The sequence below is a fragment of the Crotalus tigris genome, unplaced genomic scaffold, assembly GCF_016545835.1.
Source record: "Crotalus tigris isolate CLP2741 ecotype Arizona unplaced genomic scaffold, ASM1654583v1 scf7180000018786.1720131, whole genome shotgun sequence".
Classification (NCBI taxonomy): Eukaryota; Metazoa; Chordata; class Lepidosauria; order Squamata; family Viperidae; genus Crotalus; species Crotalus tigris.
The window spans coordinates 297,054-315,683 of NW_024097201.1; the positions used below are offsets into that span (position 1 = coordinate 297,054).

Genomic DNA, 18,630 nt, shown 5'->3' on the forward strand with positions numbered 1-18,630 from the left:
ATTAACTGCAACAAGAATAGAATTAATGTTTGCACTTACACTTATTGGAGAGGAAGGGATTAAAGAGAGTACTTAGGCAAAAATAGGGAATACACATTGAAAGGAATGATTAGTGCTGGCTGTTTGTCTAGTGTGTTTACAACTAAGACACCCAAGCTGCTTAAGAAACAAACAAAAGCCAAAGATATAAAACTGGTTAAAGTCTTGTCAGTTACAGGCAGCAGTTGCAAGGTGACTAATTAAAATAACAACACTAAGTTTCTTAGTTAGCAGTTAGCACTGTTTAGGGATGTACTGTGGAGAAAAGCAGCTCAGGAAGAGATAGCTTGTTTAGACAATCTCTGTGGAGGGGGAAAGAAAACATGTCAGACACAAGACAACATGTACTGACTATACTAGTGAAAATGTTACTGCAAAGGTCATACATATGTAGGCATTGATGGCCAAGTTACTTTTTCATTCTAACTTTGAATGATTGCTTTTGCCCAAGACAATCAATAAGCAAATCTACCTGTAGTAATAACAGTATAATGAAAATTCTCTGAAATTCCAGTTACTAAATCCATCCATTAGAATAGTTTAATCACACATATCCTTAAACCATGCTGATTATTAGAGGTGCATCAAACTACTTTATATAATGGGTGCAGATTTACGAAACACTGCTCCTGTATTATTTGGAATTCTTAAACTCTTTGATTTTAATTTTTAATTCTGTATAAAAAAATTGAATCCTTATATAATTTTGTTTGAAGCACACTCTCATTCTAAATTCAACTCTGTTGCAACTGTATTGTAAGAATGATATTCAAGATAACATAGGTTGTGGACTACACCCATTCTTCATTAATCTTTTGTGCAGCTTATCTGTGAAATAAGTGGTAGCTATGGAAGAAAGCAATTAATAAAACATAGTAATGGATTCTTTGTTATTGTTGGATAGGAGCAAGTGCTGAAAAACAAAACTTAAGATAATCAGGTATTTATACTCAGATTTTGTCATGGTACAATATTATGTAATATCTAAACAATATGCAATTTTTTATTTACAATTTAATATACATGCATCTACATCTACATGTATATGCATATTTAGGTATATTCTGCAATCACATGAAAGTTTAAACACTCTTTTAAATACTATTTCTGATATATTTTGCAACATTTCAGTCTATACCCTTAATAAAGTAGACTGTGCTGAACTAAAAAGAATTCTATTGCTTGTTCTGTAGAGACATCTAATAGTGTTGTTGAACACAAAATGCATTATTGCAGTGCTGCATGTAGAATTCCCTTAAGAGAAAGGGAAAACCACAAGGGCTAAGGAGGCTTGATTACAAGAACATTTTTCTGTGAAAGGGTCATTAAGCTGGAGGACAACGTTAACACCCTTTAACCAGGTTCTATCACGGATACAGACATGGGCAATGACAAATATAAATGGGTATGCAGGGCGGAAATCCCTTTGATTGATAGATCCTACTGTTTTCTACAGAGCTTTTGATAAACATCTATCCTGAAACTCTTTGAAAACAACCCTTGAGTCTGCCGTCCTTCCTTCCTTCCTTCCTTCCTTCCTTCCTTCCTTCCTTCCTTCCTTCCTTCCTTCCTTCCTTCCTTCCTTCCTTTTTCCCTGCCTCTCTGCCTCCCTTTTTACATTAAAAGAATGTACATTTTTTCTATTTTGGCCCAGCATTGTATACACACAAACAACAGAATCCAATTGATACAATACATTTCTTCCAATAATTATCATAAGTTATAGACTGTACTTGCAGGAATTACTTTAACAGAAAATCAGAATGAATTCTGAATACGAATTAGTCAAGAATTAGAATTTATGTTCATTTTAAAGCATTTATTTGAACAACTTTTATCTAATGCAAAATGCGCTGTGTTGAATTAAATAGAGGAAAATTTAAGTATCACACTTATCTATAAACAATTCCAGTTACAATGCATTTGATCAATAGTGTGATAACTAATGTTTGGATAATTTAAGAAGGGGCAATCCCCAGAATACTTAGCTTTAAAAAAATATTTCTTCTGGTCTGTCTTGACTATTTTTTATTCTTATTTTCTGTTTGCTCTTCTTTTTTTAATATTTCTGGCTCCTTGCTATTAAGTCACATTATGAACAACTTTCTTACATTATCCTGGATTAAAACTGCTGTAGAATTAAATAGAAAATGTTTACTGTTATGGGATTGTTTAACTGGTAAACAAAAACTTTGTTTTCTGGCAGAAAAAAAATCACAAAGAAATGGCAAGCAGAGAATGAAAGGCAAAGGAAATAGAAACACTTGTAGATTTCCTACTACAGATAGTCCTCGGCTTATAAACATTCGTTTAGTGAATGTTCAAAGCAGCAATGACACTGAAAAAAAAGGGACATGACCATTTTACATATTTATGACAGCTGCAGCATCCCCGTGGTCACAAGATCAAAATTCAGATGGTTGGCAACTGGCAGGTATTTACGATAGTTGCCATGTCTCAGGGTCATGTGATCACCTCTTGCAACCTTCTGACAAGCAAAGCCAATAGAAAAGCTATTAGTAACCATGTTACTAATTTAACAATCGCTGTGGTTCACTTAACAATTGTACCCAAACAGATTGTAAAATAGGACAAAAGCCACTTCAACTTTCTTGCTTAGCAACAGAAATTCTGGGATATTTTGGTTGTAAATCGAGGATTATTTGTATACTTTTGTGGGCCCGTGAAATGCAATCCAACATTTCACACTCCACTCAGTTTAAACTTCTTTTCCCATATCTTTATGAATTGTGAAATTGGTGATGAACTTGCATTTAGATTAATATTATACAACTCTTGTGATTTGTGGAATGACGTACATTTCAGAAAGTGATGGAACAAAGGCAATAGGTGAGTAGGACCAGAACAGAAGATAAACATGGCTTGATTTAATTTAAATGAATTAAATAATGTTAATCTGATTACTCTGCACATATTTATAATTGATTCTTTTTCTTCGCATTAAAAAGTTCAATTTGTTGGCAATTTTTAGAGTCTAAAATACCTAAGCGTACCATATACAAATCCCAGTGCTTTGTGTCTAAAAAAAAAAAGTGTTAGTCACAGATGCCATTTTTAATGTTATTATTGTGATGGCCATCTGAAATATAACTGATCCACAAGAAATTGGAGTATGTTAACTGTGATCATAGCAGAGGGATTGCAAGTAGCCTAGAGACAGTCAGTGATATCATCCACAATACCAAAAGTCAGAGAATAGTTCGTACAGAAAAGAAACAGGGTATAGATTGGTGTTTTACATTAAAATCCTTCTCTTTAGGTTGACTGTACTTCATACAGCTGTCTACTGTGCCTTGCAACTGCTAAACAGAAATATGAAAGAATAAATATTATGCAATTGATATGTGGTTGTGCTGAAAGAGCATATGCCTCAGACTCAAGCCTGCAGGAGTTTTCTGCACGTTTGATCGCTTGAAAGGACAACATTTGGGAAAAATCCAATTTTATCTTGGTTGCAATATTTATACTACAATTCCTGGACAGTAGCACAAGATCCAAATCTGTGTATTAATACAAGGGAAGGTAGGACCATCTTCAGAAAGAGTAGGTTAAGAATAGTTTGAAAAAACAAAATACTGGGAAAGGCGAGAGGACAACTGCTATCACCACAGATAATGACTCACATCCTTAGATTGAGTGACTGTGAGGTTTTTTTTTTTAAAAAAATATCTTTAATTCTGTATGGGAGCTCACTTTCCAAATCAAAGTCAGTACACATTTTGGGGGTATGAAGAAGCAAGTAGCAACAATACCCAAAGGGAGGTCTATCTTTAGGCTAAAACTGAATAAACTCTGACCTAGATTGTCAAAGCTTAGGAGACACCAATACCTCCTTACTTTCAAATTATTCTAAAAATGCTCCTCTTGGCTTCAGTGAGATATGTCACATCATTCGATGTGTCCCAGGGGCACAATATACCCTCAAGCCAGGACTGGCTGGCAGACCTTTGCACCAGTTCATCTTGTGCACCAATTACATCCATTTCTGAATTGTGAATCCTTGCTCATGGTGATTCAGGCCTTAGGTCAATTCCCATTGAGATTACTATAACCCACTGTACATGGACTATACTGAACAAATGAATGAATGGGGCTGTCTTTAAAGAATGCTAGGAATCTGCAACTGGTCCAGAATGCAGTGGCCCAGGCAGTTTTTGGCATTTCTCATTATGCTCATATAATACTGCTGTTCCTTGAGATATTCCAGTGGCTGTCAGTAGGCTTCCAGGCATGATTCAAAGCACTGCCTATCACTGGCATAAGGGCAGACTATTTGCCGATCCATGTTTTTCCCATTGTCTCTACTTGCCCCACCAGATCTAGGAGACAGGACATAATCCAGGTACCTTCCATCAAACAGCTGATGTCTTGTTGGATCCTGGTGTCATGACTTCTCAATGGCCGCACCTCCCTTACAGAACGACATACCCTCGGAGATTCAAATAACCTCAACTCTGTTATTGTTTCTTAAGATATTGAAAATCTGGCTGTTTCTGTAGGCATTTGGGACAGGAGGTTAAATGAACTCTGATGTGGCTGATATGCATCTTTGTGTATGTGAGTAGGGTTATTGGTTATTCTTGGATGCCAGGGGTTCTAAGTTGTAGGGTTTTGTGTGAGTGATTTTAAACCTTATACGCTACCTAGATTCACCTTTATGAAATGGGTAGCTAAATAAATAAATAAATATCTACAAAAATGCAAACCTTCATATTTTTATTGTTCAGCTAAATGTGACATCTCTGCAGTAAAGATCCAGCTGGTACATTTGGATATTTTATCCCACACTTATTACTCAGGAATCTCCTTAAACCAAAAACAAAGACAGGAATCTGTAAAATTAAACTTATTCTCCCCAGAATCGAATGTTATGAAAACAGCATGCTTTTTGAAACGCATTCACCACTGTAGAAATAACTCTAGGCTTTGGCTTAGGATTTTAATTTTGTTGAAAATTAATATATGTCACAATCCATATACTGAACGCTGCATCCACTTAGTTCAGCTTTTCACATACATTTTATGTGAAACACATTTAAACACTTAAAACTCTCACGGCTTCAGAAAATGAAGTATGTATATGTATTATATGTATATGTAGAGATGTGCATGCGTGTGTGTGTGTGTATGTGTGTGCGCGCGCACATTCTGGGTTTTTTTCAAGTTTGCATGCAGTAAAGTATAAAACAAACTAAAGAGAACCCAAAGAGAAGGCAGAAGTACAAAAAATATTCACAATGTTCCTTGCAAGTACAGAATTGTAGTGCCAACTGCTTTGTGAGGATGGCCCAATTGACAACCAGCAGCCCTGTAACCATATACACAATGACCTCATTCTGAGACAGGGAACTAATAAAATGGTTATTTAAGCTACCATCACCCCACTCACTCTGCAAACTTCATTCTCCCAAAAAAAAAAAAATGTTAAGTGTAGCTTTTGGCCACCAATAGACCCCTGACATATAATGTTAGAGTACATTTCTTTATAGTTTTCAGTTCTTCCTGGAAAAGGAGTCTATGCTATATACTGCAGTGTTACAAATCATTCTGTATCCACTGGTCACCAAAGTGAAGGTGCTTTTACTCAATTTAATAGTTTAAGACATTTTGGAATAGTTTATATACAAAGTCTCTCTACATATATATACATACATACATACAAACATACATACATACACAAATACACATACATATGTATATGTATGTGTATTTGTGTATATATATATATATGTATGTGTGTGTGTGTGTGTATATATATATATATATATACAGAGAAAAAGAGAGAGTTTGTATAATATATAAATAAAGAATTTATTTTGGGGATTGATTTTATACTGTATTATGTTCAACTGGTTCATAGTAGATAAAATAGTATATACAAAGTAACATTTCTATAGGTTAGTTATATCTCTGGAATAGCTATGTAAAAATAATACAAAATTATAAAACAAGTAAACTATCCATGCATACAGATATTTGAAAAACAGGCTAGGTAACAAGGTCCTAGTAATTTACTTATTTCCATACACTGCGTCAGACTATTAAGACATGCCAGTGGAAATCGTGTAGATTGCTAGCCGTTATCACATGTGACTTAGAATTAATTTCCCATTAAAGAAAAGTCCCCTATTTTTAAGGAAAAAATTTAAAAGTTTCTGTTCAGGAATGACATTTTTCTTGTTTAGGTGAATGGCTTTTTTTCCTTAATGACCAATCTAGTTTTATCTTGTCTGTGTTTGTTCTTTCTATTTCTGAACATTTTATTAGTGGTGTTGCATTTTAAATTTGAGACTTACTATTTTTGGAAAGCAATAATATTCAATAATGTAAACCTCATTTTCCAAGGTGGCATGCATTGAAAAATGGTGAAGTCGAAACATAACATAGTTCTTCCATTGTAAAATATATAATACAAAACTTCTGATTTACATTGTTTTGTAAGACATGAAATCAGCTAAATCTTATTAGACCTTCAAAATAAATTATGTCTATTTCATGTAAAATGTCCTTGTATAAGACATGCATGTAGTAGTTGTTGCTGTTATTGTTATTTTCATGTGCATAGAAATGCTAGATAGTCTTCTGGACAGTCAAATAATTACTGTTGGACATAATTTCTAAAATAAAATGACATTCAACGATAGAAATCACGAGAGCAACGCTTTCAATAAAACCTGCTATTCCTTCCAACTTTGTGAGTTTGAAAGCGACTTTACAGAATCACTGCAGTGAGCTACAAATGAAATGAAAAAAAAAATCCTGCCCATGGCACAGAAAAAAATCTATAGATCTCTGCAATCTTTTGTGTGTTGCTTGCTGCAAGACTAAACTTGGTCATAACATTAAAATATTAGCAAAGATATTTAATTCCTTTTTTTCAACCCTGTTTTGGAGATCTTATACTTTTGTTGATGTATTTATATTACATCTCATGGAGACATTATTTGTAACTTGGCAATTATTTTTAAGTAACTTTATTAAAGATTACTATTTACGACAATAAAAACTAATACAAACAAAAATAAAAGAATAAAAAAGAAAAACTAGAAGAACAATATAAAAGAAACAAAATATATAGTAAAGAAAAAGAAATATATAAAAAAGTCACTCCATTACAAAAAAATATAAAAAAATTTAGTAACTTATCGCATCTTCTTAAAATACAAATTATCTCTTGTTCCCATATCCCATGTCTTATAAATAAATCAATATAACTGGAATTTTTTTTCTTAAAAAAAAAAAAGGTGCCAGAACTCAACACATCATACAATCCGCCTTGCCTACCCTACAAGGTTCCATCCAAAAAAGGTGCCGGAACTCCGTTCTGGGCGTTCTATGAGAAAAAAAGCCCTGGACAGCAATATAAATGTTTTAAATAAATAAAACCTCATCATTTCAGTCCTGATATCAGCAAAAATTTATTAAAGGTTTTCAGAGATAGCAACATATCTTTGTTCAAATAAATCAACTTTATATTCCTTCTTTTACTTGATCTTTAGTCTTTTCAAATAATGTCTTAAAACTTGATTTCTTTTCATTTTTTTCTTTGTCTCTTCTCACAATTTTTTTTCAAACCTTTTTTTCAATTTTTTAACAAACCTTTTTTTGTAAATCTAATATAGGAAAATTATCCAGGTATCTCTCTTGGTTGTTATTTGCATATCCATTTTAATTATTAAGGCATTAGCTGTTTTTTTTTTATTTCTCCATGTCATCCTTGTAGCATGTCATTTTTAAATCTACTTTCAAATCAGTCCCAATCAGTCCAGGTAAAACTTGTTCCTCGTCCATAGCATTTTCTAAATAGTTTATTTATAGAGGCATACACTCTCAATATTAACTTCTGAGTCCATTGTTGAAAAAAAGCCTTCAATATCTCCAATGTTAAGCTATTTTGCTTCCTTATGTAACTTAAATTTGAGTGTTCTTCTCCTTTAATTGTAAATTTTAGTTCCTTCTAGTTCCCCCCTAATGTCCACTTTTTATAGTCTTACCTTACATGTTTTTAAAAAGAATTCAAAACAAAAACTTATTCCATGGGAAGGATTCTTTTATAATTCCAAAATTTTATTTCGAATTGATCCGAACACTTAGTCCATTTGTAACTTTCTAAAATCCAAGTTTTAATCACCCTTTTTTCCAGGAAAAAAAATTAAGTTCTTAAATCTCTATTTAGAAATTATTTCATGAAGGATTGAAAGAAACTCATTCGGCATTGTGAAACTTGTCACTCCAAAGGTTTCTAATAGCTAAAAAGTAGCTAAAAGCAATTTCCAGAAGCAATTATAAAAGGATGGATGCAAAGCCAGAGTCCTTGAAATATGCTAACTATGATTGCTACAAGATGGCTATTCCCTCATATCCCAGAGCTCTAAAACTACCAGAGAGTGCTTTTGCGGTTTCCTCACAGGAGCAACTGTCAAGCAGCACTTGTGGGCAATCTCAAGTCCTTCCTGGTCTAGAAAGAAATTACAAAGAGCTGGTTTACTTGCCAGTTCTTCATTCCACTGAGGTCATCAGCTCTGCTTTTCATGGAGTGATTTTTAGTTTGCCAATTCTTCCTTGGAAATTTCAGCTATAACTAAGTAGACTAAATCACAGCTCAATTTTAGAACACTATACAGGACACACAACTCTCTACACAACAAATTTTGGATTTACTTCAGCTGAAGAGTGAGTTCATGACACTATGATTTTCTTATTGCTCCAACATAGGAAAGAAACCTCATATAGCCAACACAAATTCACGTAAATAGTCCACTTAACCTGGATTTTATTTCATTTTATTTTTAAAAAAATATTATTAAATTTACAAATATAATCAGAAAAAAAGCAGAAAAAAAATAAAAAAGCAAGTTGTAAATAGCACTAGAAGAGAATATTTGTAGCTGAGAGTTAAACTTGGCATTCTTTGAGCTTGATTGTTTTCTTGCAGATGTTTCATTACCCAACTACGTAACATCATTATTGGTAATGTTATTTTGTTGGGTAATGAAACATCTGCAAGAAAATAACCAGGCTCAACTTGTAAATAAGTAAGAGTTTTGTAGGCACTACAAAAGTGTCTAGAAAAAAAAATCAAAATGGCATTGATATAAATCTATATATTAAAATATTCTGTATTAGTTCAAAGTTGGAATCAGTGTAAGAAAAATCAATATTACAATAAAATTATTCTACAGTAATTGCAGATTTAACCAATATAACTTCATTTGTAAATTATAAATCTAATAACTAGATAATTAACTATACTGCTGTACCCATTCCATGAACAGAATTCTTAGGTGGATAACTATAAGTGCAATATCTTCCGTATATAACTTCATGTTTTGGACAACCATTAAATTCCTAAAATTGTATTTTTTTGTAATTCCAAGTGTTGTAAGACCAATAGAAATAAAGAAGAGGAAAGTGGACAATTTTTTCTTGTTTTCTTCATTATAATATATTTTTGTGCTAAAAGTCCTATTTGATGTTTGTTTTTTATAAATACCTTGTATCCTTCTGTGAAACTTCATCCTACAGTCCTTCTTTTCGAGAATTGTCAACAATTGTCATTCCAAATGAACAAAAGCTTTCTCCATATTTATGAAAACCATGGCTGTTTTCTTACTTTTATAGTTTATATAGTCCATAACATTCAAATGTATCTGAAAGTATCCCTCATATTGTATATCTCTTCAGGACAAATCCAGTCTGATCAGGATCTATCAATTCAGTTAAAAGAACAGGTAGGCTTTTTGAAAGTCTTGCTATGTAAATTAAGTAATCAAATAGTTCTAGATGAATCTGGATCGAACAAATTGTTTCCCTTTTTGTAAATAGAAGACAGAAGTACTTGATGTCACTGAATCTGATTTGTTACCATCATTAATGGTTCATTCAAAACTACCTGGAAAACCTTGTAATATGTTGCATAAAGTCCATCTGATTCTAGGAATTTATTCAGTTTCAATCTTTGTATTGTTTCCTCTTCGGTAATTGGTATATTGAGAGCTTCGTGTTGTTGTTCTGTAAATGCTGCACACTGTATTATATCAAAATACTCCTCAACCTGTTCTATGTTTTATATTTATTTACTATATAATCTGGAATAATATTTAAGAAACTGATTTGTTATTTCCTGTGCTGTGAGATACATCTAACTGCCTTCCCAAATGGAAGTAATATTTTTTTCTCTTGATTCATTTGCAGTGAATAAGCCAATATCTGGTGGCTTATTCAAAAAAAAATCCATCTTTTTCTAAGTATTATTTACTTCTATTAAATCCAGTTTAAATAGTTTTCATTTTTTTTTTATAACTGCATCCAAAATGTACTTATTTTATTTAAAATATTTATGTAGTTGCCTATCTTATACCCAACTCTGGACATCTCCCAATCAAGAATAAAAAGAATGTCAATAATAAAACAACATAAAAACCATATAAAAACCATCAACACCATAAACATTAGGAACAAAATCTTGGTGCTACTTATTGATTTAATTTATTGGTAGCTCATCTTACCACAGGATAACTCTGAGTGGCTTACAATAGTAAACTATTAAACTTGCCAAGTCAAGCGTCTGACATGCAATCACCTCATCCCATCCCAACACTTGGGGCCAAGGGCAGCTCTTCAGTGCCTTTTGGAAGATTAAGAGATTAGAGGTCTACCAAACTTCATGGAGAAGAGTGCTCAATCGAACAGGGGCTACCATTAAAAAGGCATGCTTCCCCGTTCCTATCAGGCAGCAATGCTTAAGGGAAGGAACTAGGAGTGTGTTTTTCCTATGAGTAAACTAGTCATATCTCCAGGGCTTAGCAAGTTGCCTTGTTGCCAAGTCTTCCCACTGTTGCCTGTTGTTGTCTCATCCTTCCCATCTCTCCCATCTCTTCTTTATTCGTATTGTCCCTCTTTGTTACTGCACTGCTATACTGTCTTTCCCACCATTTGTTCCATCCCATCATCCTACAATAGGCCCTCTCTTTTATTCTTGCAAAGGTTGCATCCTGGGATACCTGGTTGGGACATCATATTTGTGAGGCTGCAGGGGCACCGACAACATGGCCCTGGAGGTGGGGCCCTCCTGAACAAATAGCTCTTGCAGTTGCACTCATTCTTTGTAAGATTTCATGCCATGTTTACTCATAGTGTCTACCATGTAGACAATGTTAAAATCTGCAGTGATAAAATTAGCCTAATATAGTGAACTGGCTAGGAACATTATTATGAAAATGTTCCTTCCATAAGTGAAACCTGTCGTTCCAAAATATAATTGTATCTAGACTGTCATTTATTAAAAGAACTATCCAGAAAGTTTTATATTGGAAATCGAAATATAGGTAGTATTTAGACTTAGGAACCCAATTGAGCCCAAAATTTCAGTTGCTAAGCAAGACAGTTGTTAAGTGAATTTTACTCCATTTTGCAATCTTTCTTACCACAGGTGTTAAGTGAACCACTGCAATTGTTAAGTTAGTAACATGGTTGTTACTGTGAATCTGGCTTTCCCATTGACTTTGCTTGTCAGGAGGTTGCAAAAAAAGGGGATCACATGATCCCAGGACAGTACCAAGCATCTGAATTTTGATCACGTGACTACAATAGTCATAAGTGTGAAAAATGGTCACTATTCATTTTTTTCGGTGCTGTTGTAACTTGGTCACTAAACTAATGTTGTAAGCCAAGGACTACTTGCAGAGCAGGATCAGGACTGTGGTGTGCTAAAAATAGGGGTTAATCCATTTCTTATCATTGTTGTCTCCAAAAATGATTTACTATTTACCTTAGGAGGAAGAATATTTCCCCTACAGTGAATACCAATTTCAGAGGCAATTTCTGACAGGGGAGCATTGTGGAGGGGGGATGTTGATTTTTCACATGCTGATGTTCTAGTCCAGCTCAGCCTTTTCCCCTCCCTGCAAAGAGAAAAAGCAAAATTAAATGCAACAACACATTTAACATGTTGTTTGCTTTAGCCACAAGTGTTACTTTCCCTTACTGTATTTTGGTAGGACAAGAGGAAACTCTTCCATAGCCAGCAGCAAATTCTGCCCAAAGAGAAATACTGGCCTATCATTAGGAAGTGCCCTCAGAGTTAATAGGGTCAATGATTGCATGGAAAATTTGATAATACCAGCACAGCTTCTTGCAAACTGCTTAGTGCTTTTGGATTTCTTTGTGTTAAGAAAATTGGTCTCATTGATTATTTGTTAGCTGAATGAGAGCTTTTTGCACAAAATTTGTCAACTGTTCAGCTTCTTTCAGAAACTTACCAATTAATAAAATATTTATTTTGTATATCAAGCCCTTTTCCGATATCACATAGGCATATTTCATTTGAAATTTAAAAGTTTGTCTCCCGAGAAATCAAGCAGCCATTGATTTCTTTTCTTTTTAGGCATATGCTAGGCTTAGTCCACAAATCCTCAGATACCACTGGACCCCTACCACTCCAAACCTGGGATGCTTCCTTGACAATCACAGTAAATGATACTGAAGTACAGAGATGTAAGCAATTTTTATTTTTAGTCCCCAAATATCCCTCTGTTTCTGTCCCTTGATATCTTCATGAAAAATAATTCAGAATGACCTATTGTTTCATTTTACTGAACCATGCAGATTCGTTATCATTGATGTTCCTGAAGTTAGCGTTTTTCCATCAATCATATTGCTGGACAGGAGAAACAAAATTAAAAAAATATTTTATGCCTTGACACTAAGTTGAGTTCTAAGTGAGTTTTTCTTTGGACTGAAGGACTTGGAAATTTTAGTGCAAAGTAAGTGGCCTTGTTGTTGTTGTTAGTTGCGAAGTCGTGTCCAACCCATCATGACCCCATGGACAACGTTCGTCCAGGCCTTCCTGTCCTCTACCATCTTCTGGAGTCCATTTAAGCTCACGAGTAAGTGGCCTAGCACCCAGTTAGAAGGTAGTACTTCATCAAACACAAGTGATCTCGGAAACCTAAGCAGAGTCAGTCCTGGTTTACAATAATGTTCTTTCATGCAATCACAAATGACTATGCAAGAACCACAGCCACATACTCAAGCATGTGGGGCACAAAGGAACACACTAAATCAGGGGTTCCCAATCCCCAGGCCACGGCCCACTACCAGGCCAAGGGCTGTTCGGAACTGGGCTGCGGAAGTGGTGGGTGAGCATGTGCGCGAAGTTTCACTTGTGCAAGCAGCAGGCAAGTGCATACGCAAGCGAAGCTTCATTTGTATGAGCGGTGGGTACACGTGCCCATCACTTGTGCAAATAGACCTACACAGGTGCGCTCTTTCCCGCTGCTTGCACGGAATCATTCCCTCTCTCCTCCCCCCCCCCACCGGTCTGCAATGGGGACCATTGCACTAAATAGATAAGGGGATAGCAACCTACACAAAGTACAAGTAATCCTCAGTTTACAGCCATTCATTTAGAGACCATTCAAAGTTACAACAATACTTTAAATACTCGCACTTACAACTGTCACAGCATCCCAAAGTCACATGATCGGAATTCTGGTGCTTGATAACAGGCATGTATTTACAGTGGTTGCAACATCCTGGGATCATGTGATCACCATTTGCCTCCTTCCCAGCCAACTTCCAACCAGTGAAGTCAATGGGGGAACCAGAGTTGCTCAATGACCTCATGATTCACTTAACAATCACAGTGATTCATTTAACAACCATGGCAAAAAGGTCATAAAACTGGGTTTGGCTCATTTAGCACCCACCCACTTAACAACAGAAATTTTAGATCCAATTGTGGTCATAAATCAAGGAGTACCTATACTCTTAATTGCATCACTGACATGCCAATAATGTAGCTGCCAGCTTTTTCTCTGTGAGTGAACTCAGTGGATTGCCCCACTGAGTCTGTCCACTCTTCTTTCCCCTAATAGACAGGATGCAGCTGTATGGAAGTGAATCTCTTTGTGAAGTGGTCAGATGTGTCATGGATATACAGTAATAATATTCTACACTGAGAAAGTGCCTATAAAAAATTCTTTATAAACCTCCATGGTCCCCCTTGCTATTTACTCTCAGTTGGAAAGTCATTGCGGCATTTTGGAGAAAAAAATCTTCTGCAGAGGGTAAAGCTTTAAATGGAATCCAGGTTGCTTTATCACAATTTGAAGAAAGTAATATAATTCACATTACCTTGCACATATTCTTCCCTCAAAGATGGGGAATTCAAGTTTAATATAAGCAAATTTCCATGCAGTCTTCTCCTGAGTCACAAAATCCCCTCTTTTTTTCTTCATGTCCATCCTCAACTCATTGGGTTTCCTAGGGCTTTCTGCCAAATATTTGAGACTTCAGTGGGTGTGATACCAACAGTGTTCTTTCGTCCTTCTCTGCATGAACTTCTTAAGAAGTAAAGCATGTTTCTCTTAGATTCTCAACACACATCAAACTGTGCAGTGCTCTTTGGGTTCCATTTCTGCTCTCTTTGCTAACTTGCCCTGAAGCGGTATGTGATTCGTCAGCCCAGACCTGACCACCCTGGGTTTACTATCCTTGAAGACCAGGCGATTGTGAGCAAATAAATATTCTAAATCAGTGTTTCTCAACCTTGACAATTTTAAGGCATGTGGACTTCAACTCCCAGAATTCCACAGCCAGCAATGCTGGCTGTGGAATTCTGGGAGTTGAAGTCCACATGCCTTAAAATTGTCAAGGTTGAGAAACACTGTTCTAAATTCTGTCTGAAGGAAGAAGAGTTTCTAAACATAGGAGGTTTTTGCCATTCTGCAGTCAACAGCAGGGAAGGACAATTTCTTACCAGATGTACAAAGCAACTGTTTGTGGTCAACAACTTCTAATTTTTGTGTTTGGATTGTTCGTGTCTAAATCTTATATAAAAAATGAATAAGGCTATCAACCATCTGCAGCCGGCAAGCACTAGATCCTAGGAAGAGTTAAGCAAATGTGTCCAAACATCTTGGGTATAAATATGGTTATTTTTGTCTCAGTGCACTGAATGAAAATTGCCTTCTTTGTATCATGCTCAACAAAATTAAAACGTCCTCTTAACAGCATGAGAAAGACGTTGCTAATAAGCCACTTTCATGGAACAGTATGGGAGCAATGCCTTATTATAAGCTAATCATTAAAGAAAGTAATTAGGTTGGCAAAATTATTCCTTATAGATGCTGCCAGGGCACAACAGAGGTGACTGGGTCATGGGTTGTCATTTGAAAATGAGTATGTAGAATTAGGAAGCTTAATCTCAGTTCCTAAGATGGATAGGCAAATAAAGTTTAAACCAATCAGCTTAATGGCAGGCAGACAAGGAAAAGCCTGTCTGATTTTCTCAGTTGTGAGTTGCTTGTACTAAAGTGATTATATTCCTTGGTAGGACCAAGCAGGATATAATACTTCTGAGCCTGCTTCTCCTTCTTGCATCCAGTGGTCTGTGAGGATATTGATAGATCTTTGTTCAGGCCTCACAGCTGAAACCAAGAAAAGGAAGCTTAAAATTAAATTTGAGAAACAGAAGCTTAAAATTTAATTTGAAGCACAGGAGCTTAAAATTAAATTATTCAACTTGGAGCCTCTTCATAGTCAGTATTGTTTTTCATGCTGAACAACCAAATTCTCTAATAATTTTGTCCTTGTATTAAATTACCAAGCAAATTGTCAACAACAGAAGTTGCTTCAGTTATAAACTGGTAAAAGGATTACATTGTGCAAATTGTCTTTCAGTTGTTAACAGTTTCCTTTCTCTAATATACAATGGGAAAAGAAGGAATGAAGGTCCTTCATGGATTAGACGCTGCTGTCATTGAACATCTGGAAAATCTAGAGTTAGGGCATTTGAAACTGTACAAGCCACATTTATTTAAGATAGTATTTATCTGTCCAGAGGTGGTTTTGTTATTTGCTATATCTTTAGGGCACAAGAAATAGATCAACTGAAGGAAGTGGTGTTGATATAATTTCATTGAAATAGCAGGAAAATGGAGGCACTGGGACATTTAATGAACAACAGGTAGACTACAATAGAGCTGGGTAGAAAAAAACGGATGAACAGAGCCACCATCTTTGGAAGCTGCTAATGCCATCATAGAACAAAGTAGATAAACACGGAGCATACTGATGTGGGGAGATAGCTAATTGTTTCTCTTTTGTTCAGGGTGTGTGGTATGTGACATGCCAACAGAGTCAAGTTAGATATTTTCCTAAATTTTGACAAAAATTTTAACAAAAGCTTTACCATCATTGGACTAGAGTTTTGTCAGGAGTGAGAAAAAAGAATAGGATATGGATTTTGTGCCTGGGTGAAAGACTAGGCACCAGGGAGAATGTACGGAGGAATGGGTTTTTGCATTGCTGACTGTCGATCTGCCACATGGTTAACAGAGAATACAGAAGTCTTTGCAGGATTTTTGTGCTATGGAACTTGAATTTCGTTGCCTTAGGAGCAGGTAGTGCTGTGGGAATGTGGGAATTTATGGCTTTTCCCAGGTCATTTCAGACCCCTTACTCACTAACATGCTGGATCTGGCCTTCACTTCAAAGCAGATAATACCTGAGCTGAAATCATACATTTTTCGCATTTTTAAAATGATGTGTTATGATAAAACAGTGTAAACTTGGCTCTGGGAATAGAAAATGGGAAAGGAATGAGATAATCAGTTAGAGGAGATTACAGGTAGTACTCGACTTAAGATCACAATTGAGACCAACATTTTTGTTGCTAAGTGAGACATTGTTAATGAATTTGCCCCATTTTACAATCTTTCTTGCCACAGTTGTTAAGTGAATCACTGCTAGGTTGTTAAGTTAGTAACCCGGTTGTTAAGTGGATCTGGCTTCCATTGACTTTGCTTGTCAGAAGGTCGCAAAAGAGGATCACATGATGCCGGGACACTGCAACCGTCGTAAATATGAGTCAGTTGCCATGCAATCGAATTTTGATCACGTGACCATGGGGATGCTGCAGCAATTTTAAGTGTGAAAAACAGTCATAATCACTTCTTTTCGGTGCCGTTGTAACTTTGAACGGTCACTAAATGAATTGTTGCAAGTCGAGAACTACCTGTATTCAGTCTTGAGAAACAGGAGGACATGAGAAGACACTCAAAATAACCTTGCTTTGATTCTGCTTGGTATAAGACAGGGCAGATGAAAAAAAGTCTGGCAGGTTTTCAGGAATCTGTTATTCTGCATGACAAGAAAAAAAAAATCATGCCATATATTCATTCTAGGAGACCCCCGCCCTACCAAGTGGCCTTTTAAAATTAAAAATAAACTTTCAGTGGGTGATCAAGTGATCTATTTTTTTTTATTTCAGGTCATAATTTTATTTGTGTTCATAATTCCATTTGTTCTTTTTTATGTTGTTTGTTTGCCAAAAAAGCTCTTTAAAATTTAGGAAATATGCACTTTCTTAAAACCCGTTTCAGATTTTTACAATCTAAAATTCACATTTTTTGCTTATGCTTTTTAAAATAAGTATATTTGAACATGCTTTGGAACATTCTTAAAATTGAAAACTATGTTACAAAATTTAGGGGAACAGAGAAAACAACAACAACAAATAAGTGTACATCAGCTTCTTCTTTTGAGAATGATTATCCATAATTTGCATCCTATTCTGCAGTGGGTGGATTGCAAAACATACCAGCAATCTGCTCAGGCTGCATGGGATGCCTGCCTTCAGCTGACAGACTGTTGTCAATATTTACATTGTAGAATTTGTATATGGGCGCCCTTCCTCGGATTTAAGATATCTATGTTATTTCAATTTTTAAGACAGCTAACCTTATTTCAAGTCCCTTGTAGCAGAGTTTCTGGGTTTGACCCTTGTTTAGAACAGCTGGGTTTGGATGAGAGGGAAAAATAAAAGGAGTTGATTGGAAGCCCTACCTTTTTTTCATTGCTTGTATAAAAGAAGCTATTACATGTTTATGGCATTGCTTTAAACTCTTAAGTATTGCTGCTGATTAAAATTCTTAGTGCTAATGAAATGGCACGAGAAAACAAGATCTAAAATGTCAACTATTTTTTTATAAAAAATTTTTCCTTAATTAGCTTTTTTAAAAATAGTATTGATATTAAATGACCTGTCAGAAAATTCCTGCCTGCTGGGTCATAAAAAAATCTGCAGGCAAACCAATCCCTGAATCCAAAGTTCTATCAAGTTAATTCCATTTCTAACAGAAATTCTGTGTCCTCCCTCTCCACTTTCAGTGGGAAGAAATTAATTGAATTGCTCCTCAACACTGGCATAAATGTGCTATTAGTGCTATTAGAATATCTCTAGTAGGTTGAAAGGGTAGCGTTTTTCTTATTATTTCATTGTTTTTTAATTGCAGAAGATATCATGGAAGTGGCGAGGGGTATTTCTATGAGTTTCCTTTCATTCTCCACATGATTCTGTAAACGGGACAGGATAGCTCAAAGAGTAGATAGGAAGGATACTAGCTCCGGAAGAGACCTAGGAAATCTTCTAGTCCAACCCACTGCCCACGGCAGGAGTCCTGGGCAAATGGTTGTCCATTTTTTTCTTGAAAGCCTCCAGTGATGGAGCACCATTATTCTGGGAGGCAAACTGCTCCACTTTCTCACTGTCTCGAAATTCCTTCT

The 18,630-nt window shown here is 35.5% G+C and overlaps 1 protein-coding gene across 2 annotated transcripts in view; it reads left to right on the forward strand.

Moving 5' to 3' along the window:
- The window catches only part of PTPRD (protein tyrosine phosphatase receptor type D), a 478,865-nt gene that overhangs the window by 48,897 nt on the left and 411,338 nt on the right, over positions 1-18,630 (forward strand). The window contains exon 1 of one of the 2 annotated variants that reach the window (XM_039356097.1): positions 9,747-9,791. The exons of the other annotated variant lie outside the window; for it this stretch is intronic. The gene's annotated coding sequence lies outside the window, so the exon portion shown is untranslated. Of the gene's footprint in view, positions 1-9,746; positions 9,792-18,630 lie in introns of those variants that run through there. 2 annotated transcript variants of the gene reach the window in all.